Source organism: Nelumbo lutea, chromosome 3, assembly GCF_056320005.1.
Source record: "Nelumbo lutea isolate HS-2025 chromosome 3, American lotus-T2T, whole genome shotgun sequence".
Classification (NCBI taxonomy): domain Eukaryota; kingdom Viridiplantae; phylum Streptophyta; class Magnoliopsida; order Proteales; family Nelumbonaceae; genus Nelumbo; species Nelumbo lutea.
This window is the reverse complement of record NC_142686.1, coordinates 113,944,232-113,955,209: the sequence shown is the minus strand read 5'-3', so window position 1 is coordinate 113,955,209 and position 10,978 is coordinate 113,944,232. Positions and strand designations below refer to the sequence as shown.

The 10,978-nt window shown below is 45.5% G+C and overlaps 1 pseudogene across 1 annotated transcript; it reads left to right on the top strand.

Moving 5' to 3' along the window:
* The first annotated feature begins 5,030 nt into the window (after nt 1–5,030).
* LOC148867762 (GDSL esterase/lipase At4g16230-like) lies at nt 5,031–8,353 on the top strand (annotated as a pseudogene). Its single transcript, XR_016109601.1, has 6 exons — nt 5,031–5,237; nt 5,314–5,372; nt 7,143–7,293; nt 7,399–7,526; nt 7,669–7,914; nt 7,997–8,353. The product of XR_016109601.1 is annotated as a GDSL esterase/lipase At4g16230-like (transcript).
* The last annotated feature ends 2,625 nt before the right edge of the window (nt 8,354–10,978 follow it).

Genomic DNA, 10,978 nt, shown 5'->3' with positions numbered 1-10,978 from the left:
GAGAACCGTGTACATAGAGGACTTACCTCGGCCTAGCATTCTCGGGGGGTAGAGGAGGTCGATTCCGTCCTTGAAGTAGACCCGAGCTGGATCAACCCACTCACGAGCTTCTTGCTAGATGGGACCCTCCCTACAGATCGCAATGCAGCCAGAAGGGTGCAGCATCAGGCAGCCAAATATGTCATAATAGACGAAAGGCTGTACCGACGATCCTACACGCTCCCCTACCTGCGTTGCTTGCGACTTGCTGAAGCCGAGCTCGTACTCTGCGACACTCATTAAGGTCTGTGCGGCAGACACTTGGGGGGCAGGGCTCTCGCCCAGAAGGCGCTTCGACAAGGGTACTACTGGCCAACGATGAAGGCAGAGACCATCGAGCTCGTTAGAAAATGCGACAAGTGTCAAAAGCATGCCAATATCCACCATCAGCTTGCCGCCGACCTCAAGTATCTCACTAGTCTATGGCCCTTTGCGCAATGGGGCATCGACGTCCTGGGGCCATTCCCGCCAGCAACATGTGGGAGGAAGTACCTAGTGGTTGCAGTAGATTACTTCACAAAGTGGGTAGAAGCTAAACCTCTCGCAACAGTAACAGCTCGAAACGTACAGAACTTCTTTTGGAAGAACATAGTATGTCGCTTCGGGTTACCTCGGGTACTGATATCCGACAATGGCAAGCAGTTCGAGGACATCAAATTTTAGGAATGGTGCCAAGATAAGGGGATCTGGCAGAACTTCACATCGGTCGTGCAGCCGCAGGCAAACGGTCAAGCAGAAGTTATGAACAGAGCTATCCTCCGCGGGCTGAAAGCTCGACTAGACTGAGCTAAAGGGTAATGGGCGGACGAGCTACCAAGGTTCTATGGGCTCATCAAACTACGAAAAAAACCACCACGGGAGAGAGCCCCTTTAACCTCACCTACGGCACCGAGGTAGTAATACCGACGGAGATCGAAGTACCCACACTGTGACTAGAAGCATACGACAATCAGACAAACGGAGACGAGCTACGTATCAACCTCAATCTACTCAACGAGGTAAGAGACCTCGCGTACATTCGGACCGCAGCTTACCAGCAAAGAGTAGCTCAGTACTACAATGCTAGAGTAAAAAAATGGAACTTCCGCGTTGGCGGCCTGGTCCTCCATAAGATCATGACACACGAGCCCGGCGTTGGCAAACTCAAACCAAACTGGGAAGGACCCTACCGAGTAAAGATAACACTCGGGGGAGCATACGATCTCGAAACCCTAGAGGGCAAACAAGTACCCTGGACGTGGAACTTCGTCAACTTAAGACCATACTACCTATAAATCACCAAGAGAAGTGGACTAGGAGTCGCTACCAGAGCCTAAGGGAAAGAATGCCGAGCTAATAAGAACCTCGACACCATAAGACTTAGTCACCTCTTCGGCATGGGCACGCAAAGGAAAAATGCTAACACCAAGCTGACAGGCAAAGAGCTAACAGCGAGCTGATAAGGACCTCGGCATCTCATCATTAGAGGCATATAGTCAGTTCGGAAAAAAGAGGGTGACATAACAACACTTAACCAAAAGGAGGACATTTCGTTACAACATACTCTGTTTACATTCCAAAAAAAAAAACACAACAGAAGCGAGATCATAGGCCCAGAGTACATCTTCCTCACCCTTCGAAGGCACTTCAACGATACCCGAGGGTCCAGCCTCGTCCTCAGAATCCGGTTCACCATCAACCGTGTTGGCCATCTCCTGAGTAATGCGCGAAGTGGTTATGGCATTGATGTCGAGCTCGGGGTATGTGTTCCTGATCATCCACCGGCTCAGTTTAAAACCCCTCCTGTATGAGCCCACCATCAGGTTGTCAAAGCGTGGTGAGGCGATATAGTCATTGATGACCTTCTTCTTGGCATCCTTGATGCCCTGAGAAAAGATCTCAGTCCTCTCCCTAATATCCTCCTGAAGATATTCGACATGATGCTGCAAGTCCAGCATCAGGTCCGCCATGTGCTTCACCACCACTCCCATGGCCTCAGTGTCTCTCTGAGACCTCGCCAGCCTGGCCTGTGCAGCACGAGAAGCCTCTTCGGCAGCTCGTGCCCGCCTCGAGCTCCTTTCCACTTGGGCCGCTAAAGCATGGATGAAGGAGTTCACCTGCCAAAAAGAAAAATAACGACAATGTTAAAAGAGTAATAGCAAGAAAAGTAATGACAAGGAGCCCGACAAGAAGTTGCTGACTTACCACCATGGCATAAGAGGCAGCATGCCCGACTATGAGGTTCAAAGGAAGCTCGGCCCACGCCGCGACCTCCTTAGGGTAAATGGCCTCCCTACTTTTGTGAAAAGCGTGGTTCGGCGACAGTACGATCCTGAACTCGCCTTGGCCTCCCAAGCCTGAAGGCCCAGCCCGGGTATAAGTAGCCTTAGCGTAAGGAGCCCTCGTATAAGCAGCCTCGGCGTAAGGGGCCCCTGCCGCTTCTTGTACTGGAGGGGCCATCTCGGGCTCCCTGGGCGGATCCATTGGCGGAGAGCTTGGTACCTCGGGCTCCGCATCTCAGGGCAGTTCGGCATGAGTCCGTTTGGAAACTCGCTTCCTCCTCTTTATGGCATGAAACAGGTTCCCACCGCGAGTATTTTCTGTGTCCATCGCACCTGCAAAAAGAGCTCAGCATTAGGAAAACGAAAGAATGGAAAGCAAAACAAAGGCAAGCCTTTGAGCAAAGGAACCTACCCGAACTCAGGCCGGCCTGGATGAGCTTGGCCTTCGTCAGATGATGGTGGCATTTTAGCCCATGTCGGGCCCAGTTCCAGAGGCCCTTCGCCGTCTCCCTATCTAGCATAACACCGAGGTCAGGGGCAGCCAACCCCCACCTGGTTTGGAACGGCCACCCCGTTGCATTTCGTACCCCGAACTAGTCCCGTTTCCACGCCGGGACCTTGTTGGGAAGATCGTATAAAAGCTTGAACCCCAGGCGAGGAGATAGGTAGTACGCCTGCCTATGCCCGAGAAGGGGACTCGCCTGCTTCTTAAGCATTAGAATAGAAGGGAAGATCTCTAGGTCTAAAGGCATAATGTGTTCGCAAAAGAGGGAGATAGTCCCAACCAAATTGCATATAGAATTCGGGTGGAAAGGTAGGCGCAACCCGGCGACGAGCTGCTCCCGGAATATCACGATCTCGTCAGGACCATGTTCCCAAGGAAAGTCGCCCGAGGGTATAAAGTAAGTATACTCCCTGGGCAGGTTGAACTGGGTGATAAGGGAGTAAAGCCCCTTAGGCGTCATGGTTGAGGGCCTGAACTTGTCTAACGTCCGACCTCGACGGGAGGAGGACGCCAAACTACCCAAGGCGACTTGGCCTACGGGTTCGAACTCTTCCTCGAGCTCCCCCTCGAGCTCTACCTCGGGCTCACTAAGGCTGTCGGGGGATGCAACTTGGTTCGTAGAACTTGCATCTGACCCCCTCAAGAAGCTGTCTAAACTGTCCGAACTAGATATCGAGAGGAAAAGAATACCAGGAAGAAAGTACTGACTAACCAGGAAAAAACTAACGGACTACGGAAGGTTGACGGGAGCTAAAACTTGGACGCGAGCTCAAGAAGCAAACATAGGAGAATGACGATGGAAAGCGACTAGGGGTCCCCCACTATTTATACCCACAGTGACCGAAAACCGATGGATGTGATCGAGGCAAATCCAACGGATCACGATCAAACTGACCGCACGCCTCCTAAGACCGAGACATGACTGGCCGCACATCTTTGGAAACTGAAGTGGTGCCGGCGCACGTCTCCCAGCATTAAAGGCAACAGTGGCGTGTTTTTTGAAATTGAAATAACGCCCGCCATCACGTCTCCCAGCATTCAAGGCAATAGTGGCGCATTTTTTTGAATTTGAAATAACGCCCGCCGTCACGTCTCCCAGCATTTAAAGGCGGATTGACACGTTTTCTGACTTTTTGACGCTCAAGGAATCCAAAAATCTCCTGACGTACGCACACTTCACGCCATCAGTTAACCAGTTTGAAGTACGGGTCAAATCCACCCGTTACCTCGTGAACTCCCCGTGCTAGGGCAAGACCCTTAGCGCGAGGAGTGGGGGGCAATTGATGGAGGAAGATTTTGCCCGACCTCTTGGCCACCCAACACAAGGAAGCAACTGAGGGTGACCTGGTAGGAGCGACAGCTCGGCATGGCAGTGCGCTCAAGGCGCGAACTCTGAGAGGAGGAACCAGCGGTCCGAGCTCCCCAAAAGGAGCCCGAACTCTCCCTTTGGCCCCGAGCCTTACGAGGAGTGCAAAGGGCAACAACCCGAACTGGCCCACCCCAGAGCAATTTGGGTCACATTTCTATCCGAACTCAAGACTTCACCTCACACACCACTCCGGCACTTCGTCTCCAGGCCGCCGAACTGAACAACTGTACCTGACACCAAAGGAGTTCGTATCCTGAGGTGGTGCACCTGACTGACTTAGGATCTGACGATTGACAGCCGCACTTCAACGACCACCTGCTACCGCCACCTCCAGCTACAGAGACGACTCTGACAAAGAGAGTAGTGGCGGTTGTCTGCCCCAGCAGAGGTGATGACACCCGAGCTAGCAGAAGTGCAGAGGTGATGACACCCAAGCTGACAGAAGTGCAGAGGTAATGACACTCGACTTGACAAGAGCTTGGGAGTGAGTGCGTGAAGTGGTTATAAAAGGCCCTCTTCCCCCCAAGAATGGAGATACGTGATAACTTTGCGCCATCTAGTTTTTTATCTTGCCTTTGAGAAAATACTAACTTGAGCTTCGGAGCACTCTCACCGGGTTCCTCCCCAGAGACTACTCGCTTTTTTCCCTGTTTGAGGCACCTTTTGCTCCAATAAGAGGCAATATCGTTGACAGCTAGGACCAACCATATTGCGCTCCATCACATAATATATTATTTATTATTTAAAATATAATATATTTATAATATACATTATAAATATAAAAAAACCATAAAAATGTCAAACCTAAATAGCAATGATATCAAACACAACCTAAATTGGCCAACCATTGCTCCCAATGGCTCAACTACGTGGAGTCAAAGTGTATCCTATGTGGTTGTTGATGTGTAATGAATCTAAATGTCCCGGTGCTTCTTGGTGCACCGATTCATTCTGTGCAAACATTATTGTTTTAAAGGTAATTGGTGAATTAGACACACCGTGCTTTCTTCTTCGCTGCCAAGACCCCTCACTACTGCAATTCATCGTCATTCGGTTGTTGCCGGTAAGTGTGCATATGGTTTTTAAGGTTTTTTTTCTTTTCGCTTTGTTCATGAAAACTCATTTTCTCCTCATTCAAGGTTTCTAGATCTAGAACAAGCTCGCTGCAAATACCTCACCGTTCGGCCGTCGCCGGTAGGTATATACGCTATTTTTTTTGTTTTACTTCCCGTTTTCAATGGCAAATTCATATCTATCGTGTAGTTTTCTCATCTTTCCGGTGTTAGAACAGAGTTGCCCCATAATATATTGCACAATTATTTATTATAGTTTATAACACAAACATCATATAAGACGACCAAAGTTGGAAGCTCCTGTTGGGGAAACCCCAAGTCTGCGTTTCGAAAGGATGCAAATATGTGTAAATGCAAATATATAGAGGGTAAAATAGTTCGTATAAATTATAAAGTTGAGTTAGTTTTGTACAGACAAATTTATTTCTTACTAAATAAACTTTTAGCTGTGACAGGTAAAATATAAATTCCAATAAAGTATATATCTTTTTTTTATCAAAAACCCATTTAAATGAAAATTTACTTCTTTTTTATTGATGTATTTTTATTATCAAACACAAGCCAGAGTACAAATTTATCTGAACTAGGACTTACACACTATTTGCATCATTTCCAAACACAACCATAAGTATTTTTTTTTTTTTTTCTGCAATGCCTTAGTAATAACCTGATGTAAAGATGGGTACAAACAGCCCTCAAATTAAAAGCAGCCTCTTACAATTTTGTATTAAGAATCTCTCTCCATGAAATAAAACACATAATTAGGGAAATATTCTCAATGCAAGGCTGTTAAGCCAAGTCAACGCGTGAGAGATACTAAAAAATGTTAAATCAATAATTTAAGTATCGACAAAAAATGAGTTGTCGAACTCACTATTCAATACTCTCTCCACCACTTCACCTTAAAAATCGACTTCAGTGGCACAGCATTTTATACCTTGTGTGCTTCAGAAATAGAGTTAGTTTTAGGGCATGAACACAGGCCATATCAGGAGTAGATCCAGAAATGGGTTTAAATGCAGCTTCAAAACCTTGTTGGATATGCCATGAGGTACAATGTTTAAGCACTCGGTTTGGATTATGGATCGAATCGTGAAGTTAATATACACATTACAAAAATGACAGGATCCATGTCAAAGTCCAGATTGTACTCAGTTTTTATATATAACAGTGGTCTTTATTATTGTTTGTATTATATGATCTTCGTCGGGATCTCTTTATTTGTTTTTATGAGCATATTTTAGGGAAAATTATGGGTACCCATGTGGATAAATAGTTGGAACATCTTTTAATTCAGTTGATACCTCAGAGCTGAGTGGAACCTGGACCAGAATGTTTTGTCATTATAGAATTTTTATCCACCCATCTTGAATTATTTTTTCGTTATTTCCCTGAAAGTTGAATTCCTCATCTTCTCAAGAAAATGGTACTCTGTTATTTTTTTCGCTTCATTGCTGCCTGGGATTTCAACTGGCTTCTTTGCTGTCTGCTGCTGTATTTTTTCTGCCCTGTTTTACAGCGACAGTGTTGAAATACAGAAATAGTCTAGTTAGAGATCAGTCACATTTACATGGTTAAGAAAAGAAATTTGGAGCCTATACTTGTTTATTTCTCTGCACAATCTTGACACCCTACACCCTTTTCTTTGAAATCCATATAACTGTCTGATACTCTCAGGATTTCTTAATTTCCTCTCAGTTGGGTGGTTTCCACCTGTTTTTCTTCAGGTTGGAATGTTTAAAATTAAAATCGTTTCCCCAAACGTCCAAGGAATCGTTGTAGAGCAGCTTCAAAGCTCTTTTTTTTTTTTATTTTTTTTTTTATTTTATTTTTTTTATGGTGGGCATCTTATCAAATAATCGTTTCATCGTTGAGATTTTAACTACAATCCTCAGGGCGATATTCTTCTTCTGGGGCTCCTGCTCAGCATCTGATGTTCCTGCGTCATTCATTTTTGGGGATTCCTTGGTCGATGCTGGAATGGGATAGATTTTGGGCAGCCTACATGTCGTTACACCAATGGAAGGACGATGGCTGATATTATAGGCAAGTATTGCTGTTAGCTCTATGGAGTGAATTCATTCTTATTTGTTATTTCCTCTGCTGTCTGTTGAGAAAATTGGAATCTGTTGACAACTTTTGATTGAGCAGGGCAGGAACTAGGTATGAAGACTTTTGCTCCTCCTTACTTGGCTCCAACCACAGCCGGTCCCGTGGTTCTGAAGGGAGTCAATTATGCGTCTGGTGGTGGAATTCTTGGCAACACCGGAGAGATCTTCGTAAGCCTACCTTCACTCAAGTCGGATTAATCTTGGTTTCTCGTTATACCCAGTTTCTGTTAGTCGATTACTTAACGAGAAAGCCGAGTTCTCTTTCTGAATTCCTATCTATGTTCGTATCTGAGATGGTGGCGTTGTTTAGGTTGGGCGAATCGACATGGACGCCCAGCTCGACAATTTCGAGAACACAAGGCAAGAGATAATCTCAGACATCGGCGTTGCTGCGGCTATGAAACTGTTGAGCGAGTCTCTGTTCTCGGTTGCGATGGGATCAAATTATTCCATCAACAATTATCTTCTCCCCGTATTATCAATTCCCGAACGCGCGCTGGTATCTCCTCAAAATTTTGTGGACTCCATGATCTCAAAATACAGGCTTCAGCTAACAGTACGGATTCTCTACTATTCACTAGTCATCAATCGATCGATTTATTTATTTATTTTTGAACATTTTGTTTCTTCTGGTGCAGAGAATGTATCGTTTGGGTGCCAGAAAGATTGTGGTGATCAACGTGGGCCCGATTGGGTGCATCCCTAATCAGAGGGAGTTTCATCTATCGGCCGGAGACGACTGCTCCGCCTTCCCGAATCAGCTAGCTAAGCTATTCAACGACAGGCTGAGGCACCTGGTCAAGGAGATAAGCTCAAATCTCAACGGCTCCATATTTGTATACGCAGATGTTTATCGGATTGTAGCAGATATAGTTGAAAACTACACATCGTATGTGCGTCTGTGTTGTTGCTAAGTTCGGTATCATGAGTTGGTTTAAACTCTAAACGCAGCTTGTGTTTGTGTGTCGTCGTAATTTCATCAGGTTTCGAGAACGCTGAATCGGCATGCTGTAATTTCGCCGGTCGGTTTGGGGGTTTAGTGCCTGTGGACCCTTGTCTCGAGTCTGTCCAGATCGATCCAAGTATATATTCTGGGACTTGTTCCACCCGTCGGATGCTGCCAACGTTCTCATAGCGCAGCGGCTGATGGACGGTGATTGCAGCGACATCCTCCCCATTAATATTCGACAACTCGCCCGAGCTCGATTGCCTTGATTTTATGCCTTTCTCACGGGTTGTCTGAATTCTTATTTTATTTCTTAACGAGGAAAACGTTTTTCTTTCTTTTCCGATTTATTTCTTTCCCTCCAAAAGACATGAAATTACATGTTCAGTGTTGAATGGGTGACAATTAAAAGAGAAAATTTAATATCCATAAGTCGATCCAAATTTTAAAATGCGACAATCTAATACTTGAATTTTTTATTTTAGGACAATCAAGTACCCGACGTTAACCAACCGTTAATCAGCATATAAAAAAATAAAATATGGCCTTCAAAAAGCTATACTCTCCAATCCTATGAGCCATCCTCCCATTAATGATTTGTCTGCGTAGATTCGGAATCCGACACAAAATGGAAGTGGGATTGAAACCATCTTTCCTCCTTTTGCTGTGGAATCATGATTTTGCACGAGGGAGGCCCCTTCTTTCAAGAGCTTTAGCAGAACCCCACCTTCTTCGACAAAAATTTTCTTATTGCAGTCATTGTCACGGGCGAGCGAGGCGATTTTATTGGCACTCTCCACTCGTTTGGGAAGAGGATCCATTTGAATGGTGGCAACGAAGGACCAGATGTAGAGAGGATAGGGTCATTGCTAGCGATGGGAGGGAGGGTACCGCCATCGGAGCCGTAGGAGTCCAAGATGCTGAGGAGCCACTTCATGTCGCCGATGGAGGCGTGAGGAGGTTGAAGAGTTTGTGGAAATCGGTGGTGCTAGTGATGGTGACGATTCTGCGGAGGATGCCGCTACGCTTGCACTTATGGACGAGAGCCAAGGCACGTTCGAGATTCTTGGAGACATTGGCGACGATACGACGGACAGGGCGTTCGTAGAAGGAAGGGTTGGAGTTGGCGAGTCGGATGACCGAGCGAGGCATTTGGTAGAGATAGTCGACTTGCTTATCTACTTCAGAGTAGTCGAGCTTGAAGAGCATATCAAGTTCACTTTTCTTGGCTCTGCACCTTCTCATAATCAACGAATGAAACCGCACTGTGTTGGAATGATTTCATCCTTATGGGAAAAGGTACAGTGTAGATAAACCCTCAACAGTGTTAGGTGCAACTGAGATATTCTGCCTACACATTATTGAACCTATACATCCACAACTACAACAGTATCAATCCAAGATTTGAGAATATGGGTTCATCCAGTCAGCATAACCAAGCTCCAAATTTCAATTACACCAATAACAACCATGTTGGATTTCCGATGACGGATGCCGAAGAGTTGCAGGTTGGATTGGGTCAGATGATTCGTTTCAGTGGTAGACCATCAAATGGCATCAGTGGTAGCTACACCTCGATGGATAAGGCGCGTAAGGGCAAGGAAACACTAACAGTGACGAGGAAATGTTCTCCATTTTCGGAGTTGATGAGCTCATTCCTTCTTGGATTTGCTCCTCAATCATTGGCTTCTTCCGGTAGAAGGTTTCAAGGTGCAAACCATTTCCCGACCACGTTCTCCGATGTGATTCAACAACCACCGCCATTCGCCAATAATGTGGTTCAACAACAACCTCCATTGTCGTCTGCACTGCCTCAACAACAAGAAGAAAATGGAAGTGGGATTGAAAGTGAACTTGATATCCTCCTTGAGCTTTCTGTACTCTTTCAACGAGTAGGATTGGAGAGCATAGCTCATCTTCAATGCTTTTCTCTTCTGCCATTGTTTACGAATGGATGGATGAAAGGATAGGATATCCATCACATGGGCGCCCAAATCTTGCGGAATGGACTGTGCCAATTTCAAAAATTTCTCTCATCTTTGCAGGGAATCGAATTCCCTATTTTAGAAAAAACATATTTTTCAATGATCAATTTTGAACCATTAACCAAACCAGATCTTAACCAAAAAGAGTAAGAGGGAGGATGTACCTGATACAGAGAAACAGTATCTCCCAATGGAGGTGTTCACGCCCAAGGAATGATCCAAAATCTGCTCCCACTGAACATGGCGCAATGTAGGATGGAGCAGAATCAACAATGTTCTTCTAAAAGAACTTGACCATTCGCAAAAATCAACATGATGGCTTGTGAATACAGCTCCAATCAATCTTTTCCCCAAAAGTTTGGTATCAAGATCAAATCTTGATTACTCCTGTAGAGAGTAGGAGATCGAACTTGAAGGGATAGGAAACCATCATATGGACTTCCAAGATTGCGGAATAAAGCGGGGGGGGGGGGCAAATTTCAAAAAATTTTTCTTTCCCTTCAACTGAGAATCAAACTCCCTATTTAGAAAATCATATTTTCAATGATCATTCTTAAACCATGAACTGAACCAGATCTGAACCAAAAGGAGGAGAGAGAGATAATACCTGATACAGAGAAATAATATCTCTTAATGGAGGTGTTCACGCCCAAGGTAGAAACCAAAATCTGCTCCCACTGAAGATGGCG